This window comes from Melospiza melodia, chromosome 1 (assembly GCF_035770615.1).
Source record: "Melospiza melodia melodia isolate bMelMel2 chromosome 1, bMelMel2.pri, whole genome shotgun sequence".
Classification (NCBI taxonomy): Eukaryota; Metazoa; Chordata; class Aves; order Passeriformes; family Passerellidae; genus Melospiza; species Melospiza melodia.
Window position 1 is genome coordinate 30,719,624 of NC_086194.1, and position 20,520 is coordinate 30,740,143.

The window sequence follows — 20,520 nt, forward strand, 5'->3', positions numbered from 1 at the left end:
TGAGCAAGGTACTTGCTAAAAGACTGGAAGACGCACCCAAAAGAAGAGCTATTAACTAATTCTCAGTCTAACAGACATCACAAATAAGTTACACCCTTTCATCTCACCAAATTTTGATGGTCTTCTTAGGGAAGACAAATCTTAAAATTTTAAAGAAGGACTTAATGCATTTTTTTTAGTAAAATAATCTTACTCAGACCCACAATTAAACAAGCACGTGTACATTGGAAGTTCAGTTTGGTCTTGTTAAATGTCCAAGGGTTTTTCTGTTCATCTTGATTGGTTTCACTTTTTGTGAAATGATGATTTACAAACTTTATTGGAAAGGGATATAGCTGTATATCAACTTAATTTTTAATGGTCACACAGTACAGAACATCCTACATGTTCCCTTTCAGTGTCATAATGAGAGAATTGCTCACCACTTTCTGTGTCTTGGGTACTGCTTGACCAGCTGTTATACCTCAGGGCCTTTTTAATACCTAAGTTAGTTTCCAGTGAAAGCATGGAATTTCCAAAAGCTATTTCTCTACAGTATCAACCATACTAAAATATGTGTCAAATGGTTTACTGAATGTTACAGTGTTTTATGTATATTAGTTTTCAGTATTTTCAGTGTTTCTATTTGACTGGGGAAAAAAAGAGAAAAAATGTTTATTTCTCCTAGTGCTTTCACTAGGCACTATGTAAAGTAAGGAAACATGGAGAAGACAATTCTTCTTTTTCAGTGTGGTTTCCAAAAGTGTTTGTGGCCCTCCCAAAAAAATGACCATTCTAATGATCTGTGTGATAAATATGCAAGTTTTTTCCATTCAAACATCCAGTAATTATTGCAAATTAAATTACATTTGAAGGGCATTGTAGCCTTCAAAGTCAGCAGACACCAGTTCACAATGTGGCAGAGATGAAGCTTCAAGGATGATGCGTGTCTCTTTTTAGGGATAAAAATCTTTTAAAGATTTCAGCACCCCATCTCAAGTTTTATAAATTAAGCTTATAATGCAGGCACAGCACATTCTTTTGTCATCCCCATGACTTTCAGTAAATGTTTGTAATAACTCAGAAAGACAGTGATAACATAGGGAGTGCTACATTTGAATGAAGAACTGCACATATTCACTCCAGCAAGTCAGTCAAGCCTATAAATCATTTTTTGGTCTGTAGGATTAGAAGTAGATAATGAAGAAATGGAACAGCATGAGTAGATATAGCAAAAGCAAGATAAAGACTGTTGAATAAAACTGCAATGCACCAGCACTTTATTATATTTGTTAGCACTGAGTGGAAATAAGTGGGGCAAGCACAGCAGTATCCAAACATGAAGGTGTCTCAGAGATGCCTGTTGTTTTCCAATAAAATTTCAGGAGTTCCCAATATAGCATTAGAATGGTGACTAGTCTTTTGAAACCTAATTATAATGCTAATGCTTCCTTTGAGTAGACAGAGGGCAAGAGTATATAATGAAACAAAAGTTATGGATCAGTTTGAAGTGTATTGATCTGTCAAGGAAACAGTGCTGTGTGATTTCATTAGCCAGTTTGGACTTGGATCTGTCACGCGGCACTCCATGCCTTAACAGCCAGCAATTCCACTGAAACTGACTCCCAAACTAAAACACAAACCAAAACAAAATAATGAGATTCCTCTCCAAGCTGAAACATACTCAGACACAGTTCTATTTCTAGTTTTGAGAAGTGACATTTATTTTGAGGGTCACAAAAACAACTGCTTACCACAGTTGAGTTTTAATCTGTTTTATTCCTTGAGCAATAAATGACATTCAGGCCCAAATTCCAAACCTCTGTTTTTAGCAGCTTTACCTTTTTTCTAGCTTAACTAGTTCTTCATCAGTCTTGGAAACATCAATTTGAAACATTCGTTTCAGAAAAGCACATCTGAAAGTGATACAATCTAGAAAGAATAAATATAATCAATCTCAAAAAAAAAATCAATTAAAATGCAGCATGAATTTTCCAAAGACTTTAGGTAGAAGACAGCTTTTTTTTTTTTTTTTTTTTGATTGCTTAGATATCCAAGAACTAAACTCCTAATCTTTCCCATCTTTCCCTGGAAGGGGAGAAATAAAAGGAGACACTTTCTTTCCTGAGTAATGAAGAGATCTATCAAACAATTTAGATTAGAAATAAACGCGGCTAAGAGAGATTCCATTGACCAAAGTGTCATATGCTGTATAAAGCTGATTTAGGAAGAGAATTCTGGAGACTCTTGATCGCTACCAGAGACTGAGTGTGCATTCAGAGAGGTGGGCATCCTCTAGTTGAAGATACTAAGAAATACTGAGGCTGATAAGAAGACCATGAGAGGAAGGCAGCACTAGAGAAACGTGCAGTCATCCCGGGCTGTGATGTGGCAGGGGATCAGAATCACATTCACAGCTTGTTCCACCTTTCTCCCTGTGTCGCCGAAAGCCGGGACGCGGTGGCAGCAGCGCGGTGCGGTCCCAGACGCGCGTCCCCTCTCAGTCCCTGCGGCCCCGCTGTCCCTGGGCTGGCAGGGCTGGCAGGTGTGCGTGTCCTATCCCGAGGGCTGGCGGGGCCACCAGCGGGAAGGCGCCGTGCAATAACCCCGGGCTCCGCCGCCAGCCGTCCCTCGGCGGGCCGGGCCCCGCAGCCCCCGGGCCCTCTGTGCCCCGAGCCCGCCCGGCGCTGCGGGCGCTGCGAGGCCCGGCCCGCTCGGCCCCCAGCGGCCGCGGCGGGGAGCGCTGCAGCCCGGCCGCCTCCCCGCCTCCCCCCGCGCCGCGCCGAGCCGAGCCAGCCGCTATTTTTAGCAAATCCTCCCCGCGTCGCCACGGGCGGCGATCGCAGCGCGCAGCCCCGCGCCAGCTGCCGCCGCCGCCCCGCCCGCCGCGCACGGCACAGGCTCGCCCCGCCGGCGCGATGGCCACCGAATCGTAGCCTCATCGCCGCCTCATCGCCGCCTCGTCGCCACTTAATCGCCACCTCGTCGCCGCCGCGGCCGCAACTTTTCCTCGCCGCGCCGCGCCGCTCGCTCCCCCGCGGCTCCGGTGGAAGATGGCAGTTGGGGGCAGCGCTGGAAGTTGCAGCCCGCGAGCCAAGAGATAAGGCGGAGCAGCGGGAAGGTGAGTGGCACCGGCCGCTGCCCCTCCGCTCCGCTCCGCTCCGTCCCGCCCGGCTGCGGCGGGCAGCGAGCGCGGGGCGGCCGGTCCCGCCGCCAGGACCTGCCGGGGCGGTGTTTTCGGGACCTTCGGGGAGGTTTCGGGAAGTTGCACCCTGGAAGGGCTGGCAAGGTGGCGGGGCAGGGAGGACACGGCCGCCCCTAGCAAGTTTTACTTGGCGGGAGGGCGAGTGGAAGCGCAGCTCCCCGAGCGCTCGCCCTGCCCGGCGGGTGTGCGTTTCGGGCTCCGGGGGATCCTGTGCGAGCCCCGCGTCCGGCGGGGCCGCGGCAGAGTCGGGGTGCCGGCCGGAGAACGGCTGCCGGAGCTCGGCGGGCGCTGCCAGCTCCCGGCTGGGACCGCGGGGCTCCGGAGGGCGCCGGGGAAGCTGCCCCGAGCAGGTGGGCGACGCCGGGTGCGCCCTCCTCGGGCACCACCGCGGGGCCCGTGTCGGAGTGCCCGCAGCAGGCGGCAGCCGGAGGCGGGTGCGTTCCGTCCCGTCCCGGTCCCGTCCCGTTCCGTCCCGTCCCGTCTCGTTCCCATCTCCTCCCGTCCCGTCCCGTTCCCGTGCCGGGTGGGTGGCCAGAATTTTGTGTAATTGTATTCACGGTGCCAAAGCGGTGTGTGCGTCCCCGCCGGCAGCTTCCCGGCTGGCAGCGCAGGGCGTGAGGAAGTAGCTTCCAGCAAAGGTACAGTTGTTTTGAGTCATCTAAAATGCCTGAGTTTTGATTTGAAATGGAACATAATAGCAATCAGTAATCATTCATGCTTATCACTCCTATAGAAAAACCCCCAGGTATTACTTGTAATGCACAAAATGCATATTCATCTTTTAATACCTACCCCGAGCCCACAGCAGTTTATATTAAGTGCTCTGATGAGGTCTAAACCCACTGTTAAACAACATGGGAATTTAAGTGTAGACAAATATTTAAAACAAGCCGATCTTTGAAGAAGTGGTGAGGTGGATTGTGGAGACCTTTTGACATGAAAATACATGAATGTGCATTTTTGATGCAAAAGTTGTTGAGATTTTCTGTCACAAACAGCACAGAACAAGTGCTGACACAGAAACTGAGGAATTTTAAACATTTGTCTTTCAACATTGTCAGCTTTAGTTCCTTGACATTTTGTTTTCTGTGACAGAAGAATAGTTTTGTGACAGTTATTCAGGATTTAATTTGCAAGCTCACAAAGGCCTGTAGCTGTGATGAGAACTCATGAACGAAAAAAGGAAGGTATTTCACATTCAGGTTTTTCAAATGTCCTGTCCTACTCTAATGTTTTGTCCCGCTCCTGTCTTCTCCCCCCACACACCCTACTCCGCAACAACATCCCTGTATCTTTTGAAGTTATCTTGTTGCTTAGTGTCTCTGAATTTTCTCTCATGTCCAATACATTTCTGTATCAGTGGCCCCAGCTCCTAAGTGTTTTGTACCAGGAACACCTACTTTGTTCAGAAAGAGATGCCAGCTTGTTCTCTGTCATAACACCAGAGCAATCTTGGAAGGCAATTCCATCCCTTCATACACTTAAGTTGCACTGTTATTTGTGTAAAATAGCTATGTCTCAAATGTATAGAAGTTTCTACCATGAACGATGCAAATAATATACTTTTTAAGGCCTCTTTTTCATTGTCATGACAAAGATGTGATCCAAAACACTGGAAATAAACATGTCATGGCTCCAGAGAAAAGCTGCAGTCAGTCGTGTTTGTGTACCACTGGTGCAAGTTTCTTCATATAAATATTGAAATAGCTGTCTTTTTAACAAAAATGTAATTGTCAGTTCAGAATTCCAAAAAAGAGAAAAACATGCCATTTTACTTCTTGGTGACCAACTTGATGCAAACCCAGCACCATAGTTAAGCCTACCCAAAGCACTGAGTCTCAGTGTCAAATTCCTCTGTAAGTCTGTGTAAATGTCTAATACACCCAAATGTTTTGAATCTGACTATAAAATGTTAGTTTTGAAAACAGTAGTGTTTGGTTTTCCATTAAATTGCTTTTCCACAAATGAAGCTTGGTCTACATGACTAAATGGGAACAGTAATTTGTAAGCTGCTGTGTATCTCCAGTTCACCAGCATCTTCCTGCTCCCAGAGCAGCTTAAAAACAAAAGCGAAATAGTGTCTTCACTGCTGGAAGTCAGTACATGCTTCATTTAGAGCAGTTGTTCCTATTAGAATTTATTTCTGTGGAAAAAAAAAAGAAAATACTATAATTAAGTGGCATATGTATTTTGTAATTTCGTGATAAAAATAACATTAAAAAGAGATTCAGTTAGAAAAACTATGTACTTTCTAAAAAGCATGTAAACTGGAAAATGACTTTCAGTTTTTCATCTCACTACCTGAAATAGCCCCATAGAACTTGCTGTTAGAGATATTACTTGCATACTGAAAATATGTATCAAATTTAAGTTTACCTGTCCTGAAAATTGTATGAATTGCCATGAATACTGATGGTACCTAAATGTAGCTGCAGCAGTTAGTATTCAGCTAAAGGTTAGTAGGCGAAATGTAGCTTTGAAAGCAATCAAATCCAAACTCTACAAATGAAAAATGGCAAAAGAGTTGGGATGTAGTCTAATAATCTCCAAATTGGTAAATTAAGCACATATTTATCAGAGTGTTTGTAATATTCTTGGTTTATATTCACCAGTATTCAGACGAGCTAATTTAAAGCTACTTAGGGTATGTGTGTTGAAACTGCCATAGAAAGTATTGTGGCTTGCAGCATAGTCATAGCTGAACCTTTCAGCTGAGGGGGCTTCGTGCATCACAGGAGTGAGGCTTTTTCCCTTTTACAAAAGAGTTCTGCCCAGATTTGTTGAGGATTGTATGCTGTGTCCTATAAGCATGCTGTTTACATGATTTTTTCATATGAATTCAAATTAAAGGAATGACTATTCATCAGTTTTCCAGTCTCCTCAAAAGTAAGAAAATGTTCTTTAAGTTGCTATAATTAAGTAGAAGGTACATAATACATCTGTTGAGTTAAATTAAAGATGGCTCTCATGTAAAGACTGAACATTAGGCTATTCTATGATAAAACATATTTTTCATACTTCAAAGCTTCAGTAATGATTTCCAGATAAATAGGCAGAGAATATTGCATTGCTGAATCACTTAATGTTGTACTGTTTGTTGAAACTGATAGATGAGTAAGGCAATTTAGAGCTAACATTACTTGATGAAATCACCTTTCATTTTCTTCTTTTGGTTTTGAGTTTTTAAATTAGGATGATCATACACGACCAAAGAATTTTTTCCTTTCTCAATGGCCACCTAATCGCCACCTACAATGTAACTTGTAATGAATGTGTTTTGAACATTGGTGTGTGCTGGGTAAGACTGAGCTAGTCTTGAATTTACTATTACAACTTTAATAATAAATTACAAAGTTTATTTGTGCTGCTAATCTATAGATTCATCTTCAAGCAGCTAAAAAAATTAGAGTGAAATAGTGCTTAGCTACTGCTCAAAACTATGTTTCAATACTTTGAAGCCAGCTTAGACCTTTCCTGTGAGGATATACCCACACTTCTCCATACTTCTCAATTTTTGTACAATATATATTTGTATAACTTTCTGCCAAAGAAGTTTGTCAATGCAAAAAGTTAACATGAGGTCAAAAAAAGATTTAGACAAATTCCTAGATGAAAAAAGAAAATAAAAAAAAAAAAAAGACCAAAGGCTAGAAAGCAGAGGTATAATGCTTCTGAATCAGAATGTCCCCAACCAGCAAATACTCTGGAGGCTTCAGAGTATTTCAAGAAGGTACCATTCACATGGTTGCATTGCACTTCCTCACTTTTCCTTATCATTTGCTATTGAGTATCTGGGGAAAAGGTGTTGGATTCTGAACAGGTCTTTGGTTTGGTTAGATTTTACTGTTCATGCATTTTTGCCCAGTCAAGGTGGACAAAGTGATATGCAATTTAGACATTCCTTTATAGGGAAAAGTGATTGAAAACTTTTGGTTACACAACATTCAAGCAGATGTTTACTTGAATTAATTAGCATTAACTCAATGTATGATGTTGATTATGAGATGGAAAAGTAATAGGAAGCCAATATTTGTTCTTATTTTCCAGTAATTTATTGTTAATGGTATTTTTAATATAATGTTAACATTGGTCATTCACAAATCATGATACATTGTTGAAGTTTGTTTATGATATGTAGCAACTATTAGGATAGTTTGTTTTAAATCTATTGCATAACTGTAAACTATGTTTGTTTAAGAAAATGAAATGCTTTTCAGTGAAGGTTGCTCAGTAGTGCCAGTAAGAAGATGATTCCTTACAGTATGTCTTTTATTTGTCCCCAGTTCCTCAGTTTTGGAGTTGAAGATGATGGATTCTATATCTCTTCATTTGATTTCTGCTTTGAGATGCTCAGTCTTTTAGCTCATTTCTGTTCTAGGTACAGAGTGCTCCTTCTCTAGAATGGATGATTGTCACTCTTGGTGTTTTATTCAGACTTGAGTCTGGTTTTCTGGTTTAGTCTGAGCATGCATGAGCCTCTACTGTCATCTTCACTGAGTCCAGATTTTGTTTCCATGCTCTATTAACCTGCAAGAGAGGCGAAGACCTGGTCTAAAGAGTATTTTGAAGAGGTGATGTCCAGTGCACAAGAGAAATTGGCAGTCCTGAAGGATGCCAATCTTGTGTGCATACAAGGTACATGAACATTGAGTCTGAACTTATTCATAAAGGAAGAGGTGCTGCACAGTGCCTTTGGTGCCTCAGCCTTTTACAGTGCCAAGGGCAGGAAGGCAAACACTGCTCTAGAAGCTTTGGTGAAAGGTGACACAGCTGCAATGGAAAGGCAGCTGCAGATGGCAGCTGCACATAGTAACTATTTGGTGCATAAAATGTGTAAATTATTCATTTGTTTCATAGATAGATAGCTCTTCAGTTGTCCATATATAAAACTGTAGGTTAAAACTAAAGGAATGTGTGGACAATATAAAATACAAACTGTTGCCATTCCAATCTTTTGTGTTTCCCCTTTTGGCAGTCAATACGACCAACATTGATTAAAAAGTCATACTATTAGTTAAGCAGATTTTTGATATTTCATTTGGAGTTGAACCTGTTTTACTTGGGATATAAATAATTACTCTCTATATTCTCTGAAAACACATTATAAATTGAAAGATCAGTGGGTTGCAATGGAAAATAATTTTCAATACCTGAAACACTTCATAGTCCTCTAATGTGGTTTAGGTCTGCCCTCTTGACTGCCATAATCAGCACCAGGGATCTAGCTGGAGGTTGCTATAGGATTCTTTTTGGCCTCAGTGTACTCAGTTTTCCTTCCATAAAAATCAGAGCAATTAGGAAGCAGCAGGGGGCTGAAGTTGAATCTCAACCACAGGAACAGAGTAAAGACTTTGTCAAGATGCAATCCTGTGGCAATCAGGACCACAGCCTACCAGAGTGAATAGTTCGGGGGGGGATCCAAGCCAAGGTATGAATCAGAGAAAGGTATTTTCATTTGTAAATTACATTTGTAAGTTTAATTTGTGGTTACCCACTGCAATACCAGCCTAGCAGTCCCTTCCTCTTGCATGTGTACATTCCATGCCTGAAGGTGGGCAGTCTGCACAGAACACCAAGTACTGCTGAGCAGAGTGTAACAAAGAAAAGATAAGTAAAATGTTTAAGGGCTGCTAGCTCTCCTATTTCAAACATTAGTTTCTTATGAAGACTGTGAATGAAGAAGCCACCTAAGAGAATATTTAACTGCTCTCAGTATATCCAGGTTGGTTACTCGGAGTGTCTTGGAAGACTGTGTTTATATTTGTTCTCTGCCATCACATACACCTTGTCTTCCACTCCATCTGGCTATATGCTTCCACCTCCCTCCAAAAAAAGAAATTCTGTTATGAAAATGTAGTTAGGTATTGCTATCTTTTGAGCAGTTGGAGCAAGAGTTCAAGGCTTCCTTTTGACTAGAAAATGAAGTTAGTAAGCGGATTTTTTGGTGCAGAGGCCTTCTTCAGAAACCAGTGATAACAGGCACAGGTTTTATGTCATTAATGGGTGTGTAACCCTAGGTTTTTGTAGCATTTTAGTGAGACACATGTGACTGGATCAGTATCAGTCTATTAATGTGATGAGACTTCCTTTAGGACTTCTGAGAGCTGATCAACCATCCTTCTTCCTTGTGCTAATGCGTGTCATTTATACTGATCCAGATTATGAAGAAAATGCAGATTTCAAAAGAAGGTGAAAGGAAATGACATCTTCTAAAAATTTGCCTAAGGTGACACTAATATTAACAGTACTAGGACCTTGATTGAAGAGGTCAAGGATTTTACTTGTCTGTGAGGGGTTTTGCAATTGACCATAATGAGATCAGGATGTCATCTTTGCAAGTGAAATTTTCACCTCTTTGATGGGCTGTTTGTTGTTGAAACAGATCAGATTAAGAGGAGGGCTTGTGAAAGCCCTGTTCAAGGTTGAGATCTACTGAAGACATGCATGGAAGACTGTAGTAAACTCATTTTCTTCCCAGCCAGAGCAGAAATGGCATGGAGCATGGAATCTGGGGCTGGAGTGAGCAGCAGTGGATTGTTCTTTGATTCATTGGCACAAACCATAGAAGCTGATTCAATTTAGACATGCAGTCAGAGAAGTAGCAGAGCTAGAAAAGTGTATAAAAGATAATTCCTGATTATTTTTTGCAGCCATCTTTTCCAAATTACCTTTAAATAAATTTAGCAGATTTTGGCATGCACTCTGGGTACATTTTCCCTACATCAAACTGTCTGCATGCTTCTATTCCCTCCATCACTAGTTTTCCTTAGTGATGCCTAAATATAAGTTTGTAGCTTCTTCAGTGTACTCTGATTACATGCAAACAGAGCGTGCTGGTATGCGTAGGAGATTTTTCTGGGCGTCTGGCAAATGAAATAGTTTTTCTTTAGGCCACAGAGTAGCAACTGAGCTGCTTCCACAATTTCACTGCAATTTTTATGGGGAGTCTGTATACAATGCCTGTGAGAAATCTGGAAGGATTTTGTTGCATTGACTTTGTAGTGACAAATTGACTGTCATTTCTGACACATGTACTTATCCTCAGAATGGTCATCCATACTTTTGAAGAGAGTTGCTGGGATGTCGCTTGCTTGTGGAGTCTGTATGCATCCTTTTTCCTCACTCCTTTTATTTCTGTGGAGTGTTTGTATTGCTGTTTTTGTAAAAAGAGACTGAGCTGGGAGAGACAGCAGGAAACACAACTGAGAGTCTTTTTCAGCTGACATTTGGACCATAATTTAGGTTTTATGCATAGAAATGTCAGCTCTATAGACACTTCTGTTAGATAATGAAGCAACATAATAAATCCATTATCATGTTAAGACAAAAAAGATATGGATTTTTTCAGTGATTTCAGCCTAAGTATTTCAGGAGAGACAATTTAAAAAGGCATATTTTTTGTATTTTAAGGCCATAAATGTAATCAAAACAAATTAAAAGTAAATCACATTTAAAAAGGTTTTAAATTCTGCTTGCTTACTCTGATTGAGGGTGATTATCTTGCATAAAACTGATTAACTATGTGATATGTAACCTAAAGTAGTTTTCTTAAAATATCATAAGATTGCCTCATCTTTAGGTTGCCATTGCTATGTTATGTATATGGTCATTTTATATTACTCACTTCTGTGAAAAATAGCACTAAATATCTTCCTGCTCCAAGTATGTTGAAATCAATATGATGAAAATACCAACATCTGTCATTTATGGTATGTGAATGAGAAGAGTCAATTCCAGAGTGAATGGGAAATGCACCGATAGGCAAGGCCAGAAATGAAGTCCAATATATGTATCTTTTTTTTGTTCATAATTGGGTTTTAAGTCCAACATCATAACAGGAGGTGGACTATGTGCTAAGCAGACATAAAGCAAAGCAAAGACAATTATTTTTCACCCTTAAAGCAGTTACTGTACATCGGTGCAATGATCCGTCAGATTTTTGTATGCAGGCTGTTATCCTCTTGTCTAGAGACTTTTCCCAGTAATGTTGCTGCTTCAGTTAGGCAAAGGAATAATTAACTATACTGATCTTAACAGAACTGTTATTGCTGACACATAGCAAGGGAAAAAAAGAGAAAATCTTACTTGCGTCAAATTGAAAATGTGTTAGCTATTGGCTCAGTCTAATTATACTGAATTAAATCTAGTTGCATATCGTCATCCAGGCCCCAGAATTTTAATAGTAATTAAATTCTTGTAAAGTTGTAAGGGTGCTTTAAAAAAATAATGTAAATTCTGTGGTACTTTCTCTGTAAAATTGAAATTTCTGGAAAAAACAAATACTGTTTAACCATTTTGGTAAGGAAGTTTTTGTCAGAAACCAGTAATTAAATATAGGGGATTAACATGAATAGAAAATAAACCTCAAGGTTTTTCACTTGTTTCATTTTATTATCTATTTGTCATTTGTTATGAAAGAAGGTACTACTAACAATATTTCTGTTTTAAAAGATGACTGCTACAGCTGAATTCTCTACATTTATCCTGGTATAGAATAGTACTGGCTATGGCATTACTAGAAATAGAAATGTAGATACAATTTTTGTGTAGTAGATAGAAGAAAAAATCCTCTCTGAATGAGGATTTCATTTGGTTTTGACCATTTTGCAGCTGGTTAATTGTTTAAAGTGAAAGTAATTCTGTAATGCATGTTGCAGTTGGTACTTGAAACCAGTTATGTTGCATTCTACATCAGTCATTAAAAATTGTATTGATTAGACAATAAAACCAGTGCTGCTAGAAGAAATAAAGGGTAGGTTAGGCAAGAAAAGAAATAAATTTAAATTTGCAATAGATGAGCTGACTCTTTAGCTTGGTAACTGCAATATTACTCAATGCTGTGGTTCTCGTTTCCTAATAGTAATAAATTGGAATTCTGTTACTTCAGTTTACATTGATTTTCCTTTTGCAATTCATCTGAAAATTAAAAGAAGCTTTGCCTATTTTACTACAGTTCTGCACAAAAGGAGGAGAAATAAAAATGCATGTGAGGATAAAGCTAGTACAATCTGAATGTTTTAAATGGAAGTATTTCTGGGAAGCGGGTGGAAGCTTTGGAGTTGGATGTAAAGGCTAACACAGACAATTGGATTTGGCACGTTCATCTTGGCTGATGGCAGCTAGAATCACTGTCTCTAATAGAGAATTATCACTGGAGAGCAGTGGGAAGTGAATATGTAATCAAAGATTGTTCTATCTCCCTCCTGCCTGCCATGCCAACACCTTTGGTACCATAGAAGAAAACATCCCTTTCACATAGCTATGAGATGTATCATGAGTGAGAAAAATACTGGAAGATCTAATAAAAGCAGTCTCAAAGTGAAAAATAAGAAACTCAAACAAAAAAATCACATTTTTGTTACTTGAATACCCATATACCAACTGTGCTGGAAGTGTATACAATAGAAAGACTTGAATATTATGCTTGGATAGACAATTGCATCAAACAACAGCAAAGCCTGATTATTTCATGCTTTTTTTGAAGGTCCACTCTATTTTGGTGCTGAGTTCCTGATTAGAAGGAATCATCTTCCATGTTCCAGTAGAAATAAATCAGTTTTAGTATTATAATAGAATTTATTCACTATTGAGTGCATAATTCCTGGAACAAGAAAGCATCAACAGGAGAGCCCTCCATTCTATGTAAGGTTGTAAAATTTGCCATTTTGTTATAGAATGGGGTATGTTTCCCTTTTTTTTTTTTTTATTTTTGGCCCATAGAAGGTAATTGCAGATTTTGTGTATAAGCCTTGGGGACTGTTTGGATAACTGTATTGAATAATTGAAGTAAAGAAGCTGAAAGAAAGAAGGCACATTCAACACTTCACTTTTAGGAATAATGAATTAGAGAGAAGCTGTGCCCTTATAGAATCAATAAGAGAGACCTAAACTCTTCATTCCTCTCTAAAATAATTTCAATCTGCTGTTTCAGCAGCATGATTCATGCAGAAAGAATGTTTGTTTCTCACTCAGATTCCACTAACCCTCTAGTTACTGTGTCCAGCGGGCATAAATTCTATTTAGGTAAAGTGGAGTACTGTGACTGTGTTTAAGACATAAAATTCTATGCATGATTGTTCATAAAGACTAGAATTCATTTTCCTGCATGGAGAAATGTTAGATGACACTCTAAAATTATGAATCTGAGTTTATTTGTGGGAAAATTGCCCTTGATCGTAACACCAAGTAGCAACTTGTGTACAGCTTCATATCCTCTAGATGCTCAGGCTTACATCCCAAGTTATGAGAGCTTCCTGTAGGCTCATCAAGATGGCTAAACATTTTTAAGAATGCAAAGTGCTGACTGTATTGTGCAACAGTCCAATTAATTTTCTTCTGATTTTCTTTCTTCTTCTGTGTCCAGAGAACACAGCTGGCTGTTACATTGGCCTGGGGACTATGAAGCCATGGGTAATCACAATGGTATACACATACACAATAAGGGGACAACACTGAGCCAGTATTGATACAGTCTGTGCTGGTATGAGACCTTCCAATGCATGATGGTGCTTCCTTTCGTGAGTAAGGATGTTCTTCCTTACATTTTTTCCTGTAGGGGGATAGAATAAAAGAAAATTAAGATAGTGTAGAAAGTAATCTTACCCCTAAGGAGCTACAGCTGGGCCAATTGTCACAGATTGGGAACAGGCCTGACTTTAACAGGCCACAGCTGTAACCAATGAGACAAAAAGTGCTATAAAAGAGTGGGGTGGCTGGTTGAGAGGGGTACTGGAGTCGGTAGGCTGTTTTGTGAAGAAGAAGGGGGTCAGTGCTTGAAGGAGATGTCCACGAGAAACAGCAAGAAGGTATGCAACTTTTGTGTTAAGGAGACAGCAGTATGGAACCCCTGCAATAAGGTGACAACGTTTTCCCATAGCTTTCTCCCACTCCCTGTTGCAGCCTGAGTTCCAGTTATTCTCACAGCTCTGAACAGAAAGTCCTCTACTAACCACAGCCAGCCAGCAGTGATGAGTCTTAGCTTAATTTTTTTTCCTTTTGCTGGCCTGAATGATGCAGAGTTTTGTATTACAGGCCTCTTAGTTATTCAGAATCAAGAAAGGCAAAGGCGGAAGGAAGAAAGAAAAAAGGGACAACTCCTGCTATACTTGGCACCCAAATCACAAAAACCTGCTGGATAAATGGATTCTTCCCAGTGGCAAAGCATGCGCCAACCACCATTCAGACTGCAACTTCTAGTGCTTCTTGTGTAATTTTTATGGAAGTCCAGTTACAGGGCAGGTGAATGTCTTTTTGTAGCCAACCTTTGCTGGCAGGAAGGAGGTGACAACCAAAGGAACCCTGTCTTGACAGACTGAAAACAGCAAAGCTTGAGCAGCACTCTGCCACTGCTCAGCAGGCAAGTGATTACTAGCTCACAGCACACAATTCTGGACCACACAAGTGTAGAATTTGGAGACAATGAGAGGCATGAGTGTCTTTTCAAGTGCCTTCCATGCTTGGTGCTCCATCCTTCACCTTTTATTGGTGAAGGAGGCTTAAGCAGCATGAGTGTGTGCTCCAGCAGTTTTGGCCAGGTCCTGCACGTGTTACACATTCAAAACCAGCTTAGATTTCCTATTTAATCCTCAAGCCTCTGTTTCTCCAGGCCAATAACTTCCTACATGAGTCTGATCCTTTTCCTGCTCATGACCAGGAGAATAGGTCTAAACATTGTCTGAGGTGTTTAAAATATGGGGAAGTGAGCAAGTGTTAGGAGACAGTAGTTGTGATGTTTGGCTTTTCAGACTGAAATACACACTGGATAGGAGATCTAGAGAGAAAAATAATTCAACTTGGTAATGCTCCATGTTTATTGTATTTATTTCTAGACTGAACTGAATAAGTGGCTTGAAACACTCAAGTTCCCTCCTTCACCCTGGAGTGGACACTTAAAACAAACAATTGTGTGCTCTGTTTGTTCATTACGATGCTACTTCACTTGATAGTCTGGCCCAGTCATAGCCAGGAGAGAGCTGACATAGCAACACCAGGAGTAGGATGGCTGTGTTTGGCCTGAAATCAAGCCTGGGTGTCTTGCAGTGTAAAAAGTTTTCAGTTTTTTCCTTTTTAAGTAGCTAAGCATTTATTGAGTGACAGAAAACAGTAGAGAGCTAGAATGTTGGAAGGGCTGGAGTCTCCAGAGGTGTGTTCTAGCCATGGTGGTACCTGAGTTCAGGACTTACTTGCCTATCTTGCATGATAGAATTACAAGTCGTTATTTGTAGATACACAGTTTGTGGTAATTGGGAGTGGGGCTGTGGCTGAGCCCCGTCCCCAATGGATGCAGCTGTGAGAGGCAGGTGAGCAGCATTGAAGGTAACGAGCCAGGGAGTGACCTGGGGCACTGACCAGTCACCAAAGGGAGCAGAGCGCACACAGGTGCAGTGCATCAACAGGAGGGTATAAAAGGTTGGGCTGAAGACCAAGAAGGGCAGATGCTTGCAGCCTTGTGAAGTGGTTTGATGTTACTCTGTATGGGCAGATGCTTGAAGACTTCTGGTGAGGTATGGCGATACTCTGTATATCACAGCCATCTCAACTGTGACATATGCTGCTACAATTATTTTCCTCTTATCTTGAAGCTGGGGAAAGCTTGTGTCTTCTCCTGTTGGATACAGGTGCTATGCTAGATCTGAATTCTCCTAATTGTCAGGGTGTCACATCTGTCTTTTTATTCTGCTGAATCAGATTAAGTTACTTTTACATCTATCTAGCCTAAAATTTTGGTATCTCTGAGAAGATTTTCCTGTAAGAGCAGGTCTGGGAGCGATTAGTGGAAAGGGACTGTTCTGACTTCCAGTGTCAACTTCCACGTTTTTACTGCTTGGTCAGGTTCTCTAGGATATATCTAAAAGAATATGTGTCCTCTAGGCAGAACATATCTGTCTTTACCCTTCAATTTCCTTCTTGCCTAACTGGCAAAAATTAGTATCTGTAGATGCAAATCTTGTCTAGCTCTTCCTTGGTATCTTAGGGGAAATCAGTGAGTTCCAGGAAACCTGTCTGATGTCTCTGTGAATTTGTTTCTAGACTGTGCCTCTGGTATGGGTCTGGAAGAAGGTCCTGAGGCAGGCAGAGGTTACCTGAAAGTAATTCTGGTGCCTCACTCAAGGTGACCCTAGGATAAACTACTAGGCTTTCTGGCAGCCTCTCCATGTTCTTCACAGAAGGGGCAGGTGTTACATGAAGTGCTCACAATTTCTGAAGACAGAACTTTTATAAACTTCAGTTTAGAATGTTTCCTTCTCCTGGAACACCTGACGTTATTCATGATCCTGATGTATGACCATGAAATCTTACTGTTAGCAGAATTATGAATCCACATGTGGCCTTCCAAATGTCACATATGGCTCTCAGACCTCCCCTTGCCATATAATCTGCAGTACCCAGACCTGTGCCAAGGGATTTCCTTTAGAAATGAAGTGGATGTTTGTCCCATTTTCATACATAACCTTTGGTAGAGGCTTCTGAGGGATGGGGGTGAAGTATGATGGCTTGGCAATGTGGCAACAAACTTTTTAAATCCTGTTCCTTGAATATTTATTTTCTAGGAAGTTGTCTTTTAAGTGATATGTAGTCTCAAATTGAATGTTTGAGAAATTAGGGCAACACAAAGTATTTGACAAGTGCTATGGAATGTCTCACATCCATGAGAACATCAGTGAAGGGCTTGTTAATGTTCCTTCTGCTTCTCTGTAGCTCCAAGGGGGTGGACACTGCTATCTTGAAGAGATCACGTCTTTTCTTTCTTCAGAGTTATCATAACAAGGAATCCTTTCTCCTGTGGCATTTATGGATCCCTTTTGTCAGGTCTCATTTAGATTTGATACATCATCAAATGTTGATATGCAAGTTATGATAAGAAAAATGACCGTAATTTAGCCACTAAAAATGGTATAGATAAATGACAGCACAAAGCTTTCTGGGCTTAAGTCAGACTTATGCATCTAAATAATTTAAGACTCTTCTCAACAATTTTCTTAGTTTTGTAAGAGAAGATTCACCTACAGTTGCTAGGAAATTAGCAGTATGCATATAACCAGATTAAAAAGAAAAGTGCTGCTTTACCTCTTTCCTCCAAGTGAACTTCTAATTTTCTGGATGAATGCTTTTTCCAAAATACAACTTTTGTCTTTCAAATTCCTCTAACTACCTGTTTTAGAAAGTATCTTTCTCCCTGGTAATTTCTCCTTTGTGCTGTGTCCTTTCTTGAAAGGATTGTAAAAGAACCCATGCTGTGGTCACAGTTCCCTAGAGCAATTTCCACAGCATTTTGCCTTTGTATCACAATTGTTTCTCTGATGAGTTGTTGCACCAAGCTGGATAACTTTTTCAGTATTTGTGGCTTAAGTACTCATAGAGATTTCATTTTTCTTCTTGGGTGCTCCACAAGGCTATGAAGACTTTTTTTCCCTTGTCATTAGTAAACCCATTAGTATTTTCTGTAAAAGTCTTTTGATATCTGCACTTTTGAATACTGCATCTTTTAAAATTGATTTATAAAATCACAGATCTACAAAATGGTTAGGGTTGGAAGGGACCTTAAAGATCATCTGTTCCAACCTCTCTGCCATGGGCAGGGACTCTTTCCACCAGACCAGGTTACTCAGACCCCCATCCAGCCTGGCCTTGAACACTTCCAGGGTTGGGGCATCCACGACTCTGGCCAACCTGTTCCAATGCCTCACCACCTTCACAATAAAGAGTTTCTTCCTAATATCTAATGTAAACCTATGCTCTTTCTGTTTGAATCCATTCCCTCTTGTCCTGTCACTACATGTTCTTGGGAAAAGTCCCTCTCCATCTTACTCATAGGCTCCTTTCAGGCACTGGAAGGCCACAATTAGGTTGCCCTGCAGCCCACTCTTCTCCAGGCTGAACAATCCCAATTATCCCAGCCTTTCCTTCTAGGAGATGTCTTCTGATGCCTTAAGTTTTAGCTTTCATATATTTCAGATTCTGTGTTGCCTAGGGGTGTAGCTCTGAGCTTCATATAAAATGCTAGTAGGTTCTGTTTACAGGGTAGGTAGACAAAACAATCCTTTTCCAGCTTGAGACCAAGGGCAACCCTTATGAGCTTCAGGCCAAAAGGTATAAACAGCAGTGAAGTGAAGAAGATGAAACAAGGAGGATGGGACTTCATAATGTCCCATAAAGAAGCTATGATTGGACAATTAAATCCAATATGCAAATGGACCAAAATTTGCAAAAGTGTGAGACCTTGTGACTGGTCATCCATTTTGTGACCCTTTTGGGTCCATCTCAGATGCAGCCCTGGCCAGGCTCTTGTACTGCCCAAGGTGTGTCCTTTAAGGCCTTTTAATAAATATCTACTTTATTCTCTTAGCTCTGTCTAGTCTCTGTTCCAGGTCAGCCTCTCAAGGCATCACTTCCATCCTTCTAATCATCTTCTTGGGCCTCCTCTAGACTCATTGTAGCAGACCAATGTTCTCCCTGTGCTGAGCATCCCACAACTGAATGCAGTATTTCAGGTGGGATCTCATGAGAGTGAAATAAAGGGACAGAATCACCTCCACTGACCTGCTCGTGATGCTTCTTTGGATTGATTTCACAGGTCTTTAAACTGAACTTCCTTCTAAGATGCATGTCATACTTGTTAAAAATCAAATTAATGTTGTTGAAAGTAGCAGTCGCAATAGTAAAGTATGGCTAAACTGTGTTGATCAAAGACACTTTTGCTAAATAAAAATTTTAAGCTGTTATTTATTAAAACATATGGTGAAAAGCATCTTGTGGAAAGAATTAAATCTATTATTACAATACATTCATGCAATATTTTTGAATACCATGCATTTGTTTGTATGTACAGAACTTAATTTCTTCTCTGCCCAATGTATTTTGACATTTATTTTAAATGCTTACATAGATGAAAGGTGTCATACACCTAGCCCCAGCAAATGGTACGCAGTAAACAAGTTATAGTCAGTAACTAAATTTCTTATATACTGTGAACTTATGTTATCAGAAATAAATGGCATATAGGCATATACTCTGAAATTTGATCCTTTAAAATTTCAACTTCATAATTGAAGATCTCAGTCCTGCTCAGCATACACTGAAGTAGCACAAAGACAAACTACAGGCTGGTGCCTTTCAAAGTACCTGTGGCAGATACTGGACTTCAGCTCTCTGTACAACTGTACCTGCTGAAATTTTAAGATGCTTGCCCTGCTGATTTTGATCTTTTCCTGTCAGCTTGATTATAGTGGTATTCTTTGAAGACTTACTCAATGATTTCAGTTTATTTAACTATAGAGAGATTAAATGCATTTTCTGTAATAATCTTGGTAGAAAGTGAGTGCTCACAGCAAAGATTGCGCTGTTTGAGAATTTTATCTGTTTTTTCAAACTACGAAGACCTGTTGAAGAGAACCATGATGACACTCTCTAGATGGAAAGTTCTTAGATTTACTTTTTGAATTGCAGTTTTCTTTTATGCTTTTTGTTTAAGTGACAAATGTGACTCATGTGAGGTGAAGGAATCCTTTTAATGTTCCTATGTTTTCGCAACAGTGGAAGTACAGTAGTCAATGAAGAGAACCATAGGTGGGGCAAGATAAATCTTAATGTTTGGTGACAGCAATGGGCTATGTTGGAGTGAGAGGATTTTTAAAAATCAGAATAACAGATTGGCAGCTGGGAAGCACATCTAAAGGGAACCATCTTCATATTAATTGAGCTTAATATGAAGATGAGCTATTAAGTTGTATTATTAGCAAATAAATAGATGGACAGATATATGAAAATATATTAGAGGAAAAAAAAGTGAATATATAGATGTACTCCTTTGCCATAGATGGACATAAGTTGACATTGATAGCCAGGCAAAATATTATCATGGTTGAAGCAGATTGGAGAAGCCCAGGTAGAAAGTGGTGCTGGGAGAATGCCTGGGACACTCAACAGTTTGGATACATATCAACTATAAATGGAAATGTGCCAGTAAAGAGGAATTAGGGAAAGCTGTTAAAGCATGACCCGAGGAACAAAATTATTAAAATTAATTGTGTATAATGCCAAAGCTCTTTCTCACTTTGAGAAAGTAGAGCTGTAGCTTTAAATGCCACTTTTTCAGGATGAGGGTGTTACTCTGGCCAGTAATAGTAAAATAGGAAAGAGTAATAGTACATAGTTTTCATCAAAGCAGCTGCTGTAGTCTGTAATGCTCTTTCTTTGGCAGATGCTGACATTTAATTGTGACTTCTGTGCCCAAACAAAGGTAGCAAGAACATCTTCATTCCAAGGAAAAGGTGTCTTTCTCACTAGCAGTACTAGCAGGTATTCCTGACTTGAAAAAGGTCAAGAAATCCTATCAC

At 40.2% G+C, this 20,520-nt stretch overlaps 1 protein-coding gene across 2 annotated transcripts in view; it reads left to right on the forward strand.

Moving 5' to 3' along the window:
- The first annotated feature begins 2,955 nt into the window (after positions 1–2,955).
- Positions 2,956–20,520, forward strand: part of HDAC9 (histone deacetylase 9) — a 454,863-nt gene continuing 437,298 nt past the window's right edge. For both annotated transcript variants that reach the window (XM_063152662.1, XM_063152693.1), the window contains exon 1: positions 2,956–3,100. The gene's annotated coding sequence lies outside the window, so the exon portion shown is untranslated. The remainder of the gene's footprint in view (positions 3,101–20,520) is intronic.